Consider the following 6710-nt stretch of genomic DNA (forward strand, 5'->3'; position numbering starts at 1 on the left):
ATACATATCGTTACCTCTCTAGTTGGAGATGCATCTGGGAAAGCGGAACCTAAAAATGGAGGCAGACTAAAGTCTCATGCAATGGTTAACTTTATTCAGAGCTTTGGACAATTTGTACTGTAAGGGTTAAGTGAAACCTTTGCTTTTGTGGGACAGTCGATGCTGGTCAGCCAGAGCTGAAGAGTCAGCTGAGTGTGATAGAGACCAGCACAACTGAAGAACCTTCTAGAAAATACTCCCTCAGGGCTAGCACACAAACTGTGGTCCAGAGGACCCAAAGCTGCACTCCGTGCTGGCAACTGAATTGGAGATGTGTTAAGAGTCCCTACCCCCTGCCCCCCACACAGGGTCATGGTTCCGACATTATGGAAGCTGCAAGCTTGAAAGCGGTCACGCAGACCATTTGAGGCTGACCATGAGGTGGGGTCAGAGTCCCCGAGGAGAGGAGAGGTAGACATTGTTAGAATGCAGCCTCAGTTAGTGGAGACCCCAGCATTTGGAGATGTCAGGACTGTTAGATGACCACAGGGACAGTAGCGGATAAGCAGTGTGTGACCTGTAGGCAGAGCCAGAGAAGGGGACCTGCCCAAGCTCTTTGAAGCCCAGGGCGGTGGTGGCACACGCCTTTAATCCCAGCACTCGGGAGGCAGAGGCAGGCAGATCTCTGTGAGTTCGAGACCAGCCTGGTCTACAAGAGCTAGTTCCAGGACAGGCTCCAAAACCACAGAGAAACCCTGTCTCGAAAAACCAAAAAAAAAAAAAAAAAAAAAAAAGATTGTGTGTGAGTCCCAGACGTAGGACACTGCACTTTTTACAGAGTTAAATTTTGGGTTTCCGGGATAGGCACCAAAGCTACAGAGAAACCCTATCTCGAAAAAAAAAAAAAAATTTGGGTTTGCTCTGATCTGCCCATGGTCTTCCCTGTTGATATAAGAAACTATTGGATTTGTTGACTTTTTTATTTTAAAAGAGTCCACAGTTAAGAAACTGGATTTTTTTAATCACTGAGTTTTTTGTTTTTAAAGACTGTGAGACTTTTAAAGTTATTATGTTTTTGTGTTGTGATAGTAACATGATATCCTGGGTTATGGCTTAATAGTGATGCATCTGTGTGTCAAATTGACAAGAGATTAATTGTGTTATTTAGGTTTTTTCTTTTGTCAGTTTGACACAAGCTGGAGTCACCTGATAAGAGGGAACTTCGCTGAGGATTTGCCTCCATCATGCTGGCTAGTGTGCATTTCTGTAAAGCATTTTCTCCATTAATTATTGACGTGGAAGAGACTAGCCTACTGGGGTTGATACCACCCTTGGACACATGGCCTGTGTTATATAAGAAGACAGGCTGAGAAAGCCACAAAAAACAAGCTAGCAAGCATTTTTCCTCCATAGTCACTGCTTCAGTTCCTGCCTCCAGGTTCCTGCCTCCAGGTCCTGTTCTGGCTACCTGTAATGCTGGGGTATGGCCCGGAAATTGTAAGATGAAACAAACCCCTTCTTCCCCTAAGATTTGGTCAGTGTTTTATCACAGCTATGGAAAAGCACGCTTAGTAGGGTTTAGGTAAGAGTTCCCAAAGACTCATGTTAAAAAGTTGGTCCCCAGCCTGTGGTGCTATTGGGAAGCCATAGGGTCTTTAGGAGGCAGGGCTTTGGTGGAGGAGGTGTGGATTGAAGGGATTGTGGGACACTAGTCTCTTCTTACCTTTCCCTTTGCTGTGAAAGGGTGTGGTTCCTTCCCTGGTTACACACACCCTGTGGTGTTCTGTCTGGCCATAGGCCTAAAACAATGGGGCCATTTTATGTAGGAATGGAAAGACAAGCCCAAATGAGCCTCTCCTTAGTGGGCTATCTCAGGTGTTAAACCTCTCCTTCTTAGTGGGCTATCTCAGGAGTTAAGCCTCTCCTTCTTAGAGAGCTATCTCAGGTGTTAAGCCTCTCCTTCTTAGTGGGCTATCTCAGGCATTAAACCTCTCCTTCTTAGTGGGCTATCTCAGGTGTTAAACCTCTCCTTCTTAGTGGGCTATCTCAGGAGTTAAGCCTCTCCTTCTTAGAGAGCTATCTCAGGTGTTAAGCCTCTCCTTTTTAGTGGGCTATCTCAGGCGTTAAACCTCTCCTTCTTGGTGGGCTATTTCAGGTGCTAAACCTCTTCTTAGTGGGCTATCTCAGGAGTTACGTTATGTCACAGTGACAGAGTTAGGACAACATGGTGTTGTGGTCTGTAAGTTATATTAGGCCATAAACGTAAGGATGCGGGAACACATGTTCTCGAGGCTGCAGGTTGCACCTACCTGCTTGGGAAACAGAGAACTTCATTTCAAAGACAATTAGCCAGTGCTAGCCAAATCTGTGCCCCAAATACAAGGGCATCTACATTTGTAAAAAAAATATTACAAGAGCTTAAATCACACTCAAATCACACACATTAATAGTGGAAAACTTCAACTGTCATCAGTGGACGGGTTGTTCAGCAAGAAACTAAAAAGAGAAAGGATGGAACTCACAGACATTATGACTCAAATGGACCTAACAGGTATCTACATTTCATCCAAACACAAAATAATATACCTTCTAGATGACTTTTTAGCTTTAACATTTAACAGATGACACAGCATGACCTGACCTTGTACGCACACCACTTTGTTGCCGTTAATATCTAAACTCTAACAGCTTGCACGCTACACTTTTCAGGTTTGGAATATGTGATTCAAGGACTGGGAGGATGCCTCTACGGGTAAAGCTCTTGCTTTGTAGGCAAGAAGACCCAAGTTAAGGTCCCTAGCACCCATGCAAAACCCTGGGTGTGTGCATCTGTAGCCCCAGAAAAGGGGGCAAAGACCGATGTGTCCCCGGAACTCATGGAGAGGAATTGAGAACGAGATGGGTATTGACTGCTGTCTTCCCCAGGAACACACCCAGGAGCACACACACAAACATGCATGCAATCATAAACCACACAGGCACACACAGAGTATACAATTCAGTGTTTCTAGTGCATTCAGAGTAGTGTAACCACCATCACAACTAGTTCTAGAACATTTTTCGTGGCCCCGCACTGAAACGCCACACCCGTTAACAGTCACCTTTCACTCCATGCCTGTTTGACACACCCTGACCAAGGCAAACACTAATGTGTTTCATTTCTTTATTTGATCACACTATTGAAAAAAATACAGGGTCATGATTTATATCCCAGGCTGGTCCCAAACTCTCCATCCTCCTGCCTCAGCCTCGTGAGTGCTGTGATTACTGGCGTGTTCCACAGCATGGCGCTGGCTATTCTGAAAAGTCAATATAACTGGCTTTTGTCATTGCATACTTTCACGCAGCATAATATTTTAAAGGCTCGTCCATGATGGACCATGTACCAGTACCTCTTTCTTTTTTTACTTCTTAGCTCATGAGTTGATGGACATTCAGCTTGCTCCTGATTTCAGTGCTCTGAGGGAGGTTGCTCAGAACATTGATAGACACTAACAGACTAATAATGTTTTTCACTTCTGTTGGATATATCCCAACCAGCGAACTTTAGGGCCATATGGCAGCTCCACAATTAGCCTTCAGTGTAACTGCCAGACCATTGTTCAAATGAGCTGAGCTGGGTTCATTTCCACCCGTGGACATGAAGGGTCCAGTTCTTCAACCTCCTAACCAATACCCATTATTTCTCTCTTCTGAAGGGCGAGGGTGGGGAGAGGGAGGAGAAGGAGACAGGTGATCAGAGAAGAGGTTCACAATCCTGGCCTTATTTCCTTGAGACAGGGTTGCTTACTGAACCTGGAGATAGGCTGGCACACAGCAAACACAGAAATCCTCCTGCCTTCACTTTCTACAGCTTTGGGTCACAGACACATGTAGCTATGCCCAACTTCTTTTTTTTTTAAAACGTGGGTGCTAGGATCTGCACTCAGGTCCCTCCTGCTTGTACAACAAGGGTCTTGCACACTGAGCAGCCTCTCTTCAGGCTGCTTGCCTTTTGTCAGTAGACTCTGTGAAAGATTTCATTGCTTGCTGGTGTTTGCAGAGCTTACTTCACATTGCATAATTCTAGATGCGGAGGAAGCTACAGAGCTTCAGCTGGCCAGCAACTGCTTTTGTCCACACCTGGCATGTGCTGTAGACACAGATACCTCGTCTTATCACTGCATTGAGAGAGTTAGGTGTCACAGCGGGTTCAGTTCAGTCGTATGTAATTGTACGACAGAGGCTTTAGGCGAATCTTTAGGTGAATCTTTAAACACTGAGATTGCTTCTCTTTTTATCAGTGACCTATGTGTCTCTACACTTTACACTGGTCGTTTCCCCAGAATAAGGATCCCTAGATGGGAATGTCTGAACAGGTGTGCCATCCCCAAACACTACCACTATCCCAGAATGCTCTGAGTTGTTTCCTTCTCGGATAGTTGAAATCATGCAGTGTGGACCATTTTATGTCAGACTTCTCTTTCTTGGCTTCACATCTGTGAGACTTGTCCACAGAACTGCATTCATGTCTTTTTCTTGTTGAATCTATTTCATACACAACTGTACCCAACTCATTTTCTTTTCTCCTCTTGATAGGTGTTTGGCTCCCCAGTGTGGGGCAGGCTGCTATGAACATGCTTGCCTAAGAATTCTGTGGACATATGTTTTCATTTCTTTTAGGTTTATCCTTGGGAATGGATTTACTGGGTCAAAGGGTTGGTACATTAAACATTTTATTTTAACTTAAAACATACAAAATTGCGTTCTTTTAGCAAATCTTTTGATGTAGGGCCAAGTCCTTTCCTTCCCTTCTGGATTCACTACCTGGAACCACAGCGTGCCTTTCTTCCCTAAATCACACCCCTAGTGTGTGTCAGCTGTGACATACAGCTTTGAATTCTTTTTTTAAAAAATATTGATTTATTATGGATACAATATTCTGTTTGCATATATGCCTGCAGGCTAGAAGAGGACACCAGACCTTATTAAAGATGGTTGTAAGCCACCATGTAGTTGCTGGGAATCAAACTCAGGTCCTTTGGAAGAGCATACAATGCTCTTAACTGCTGAGCCATCTCTCCAGCCCCCTGACTTTGAATTCTTTAAGCTAGAATGAGAACCCAGTGGCATTTAAAAGCAACCAAAATGCGTCTGAGTTTTCAAAAATCCCCTCAACAATCTTCTACAGGCGCCATGGCCACAGATTCTGTACCTAACCCTAGGGGATAAATGCTTTCTCTTTTATAGCTTTATATTTGACCTTTGGATCTATGGTCTATTTTAAGTTGCTTTTTGTACAATCAGCCCAGTGTAAGCTGAAGTTCATGCTCCATTATTTAACACTATTTGCCAAGAAGACTGTCTTTGCTCAGTGAGACACCACTTTGTCAGCGTTTGCAGCATACCATGTAGATCTGCTTCCCAACATTTTGTTCATTTACTCTGGCTTTTGTAGGCCTGTCACTATGGTGACCCTTAAAGATCAGTGATGCCACTGGGCGGTGGTGGTGCATGACTTTAATCCCAGCACTTGGGAGGCAGAGGCAGGTGGATCCCTGTGAGTTCGAATCCAGCCTGGTCTACAGAGTGTGTTCCAGCAGCCAGGGCTGTTACACAGAAAAACCCTGTCTCAAAAAACACAAAACAAAACAATAACAACAACAACAATAAAAATCAGTGATGCCGTTCTTCCAACTTCTTTTGTGCTCAGAATTGGGTAGGTGTTTTAGTTACTTTTCTTCTTCATCCAATCTTTATATTTAGCTTGTTTGTGACTACAAAGCCTGTTGGGATTCTGGTTGGAACAGTGTTGAAATTTCTAGATCTGTTTGAGAACTTCTATCTTCCTTAGGTTAAGTCTTAACTACCCATATGCCTGACACATCTCTCTTTAGTCATTCAGATCTCTTTTGTTTGTTTCAAGTTTTATTGTTTTCAAAGTATGAATTTTGTGCAGGGTTCTTAGATTTGTGTCTTCTTCTTTCCTTCTGCTCTTCCTTCCTTCTTCCTTTCCTTCCCAGAAAATGATTAATGATTCTGTGTGTTTGTGTTTAAGATTTATTTTAGTTTTTATATTTTTTATTTTAATATATTTAAAATTAAAATATAATTATATCATTTTCCTCTTCCCCTACCCTCTCTTCAGCCCCTCTCATGTTTTTATACGGCTATTAACTGGACGTTTTTCTTTTGCTCAGTTCTCACTTGCTTGTTGGACAGTGATATAAACTCTGGAGTACTAGCTTAGCTGTTGTTTACACTTAACGAGCCCTATTCTTTTCATTTTAATTTATGATATTTCAGTGAGTCTGGAGAACGATGCTCTGCTCAGGGAATGGCAGTGTTTGTAACTGCCCCTCCCGCCCAGGCCAAGGAAGTAAAGGAAATGAGCAGGTTCCGTTTCAGCAATAAAACTTCACTCTGTCACCAGAGACTCTCACCCAGAGTCCAAGACCCAGTTTTAAAAACACCGAGGTTGCACATTTGTTTGTACAAGTAACGTACAAATGAAATTTCCTTCTTTTAAAATATACAAATGCCCAGGAATATGCCTGTGAGCCCAGATCATGATTCAAACCATAGATGCTGAACTTTCAAAGTTCTGGGGAAAGTAGAATAATTGCTTGGGAGGCGCTCAAGAAAGAATTGGCCAGGATGGCTCTGAATGTCTGTTAGTGTGAGGGTTCTCTAGGGCAGCAATTGGAGGTCAATCTCCCCTCATCGGTAGCCTCCTGGAAGTACTGGGAAGA

This window comes from Microtus pennsylvanicus, chromosome 4 (assembly GCF_037038515.1).
Source record: "Microtus pennsylvanicus isolate mMicPen1 chromosome 4, mMicPen1.hap1, whole genome shotgun sequence".
Lineage (NCBI taxonomy): Eukaryota > Metazoa > Chordata > Mammalia > Rodentia > Cricetidae > Microtus > Microtus pennsylvanicus.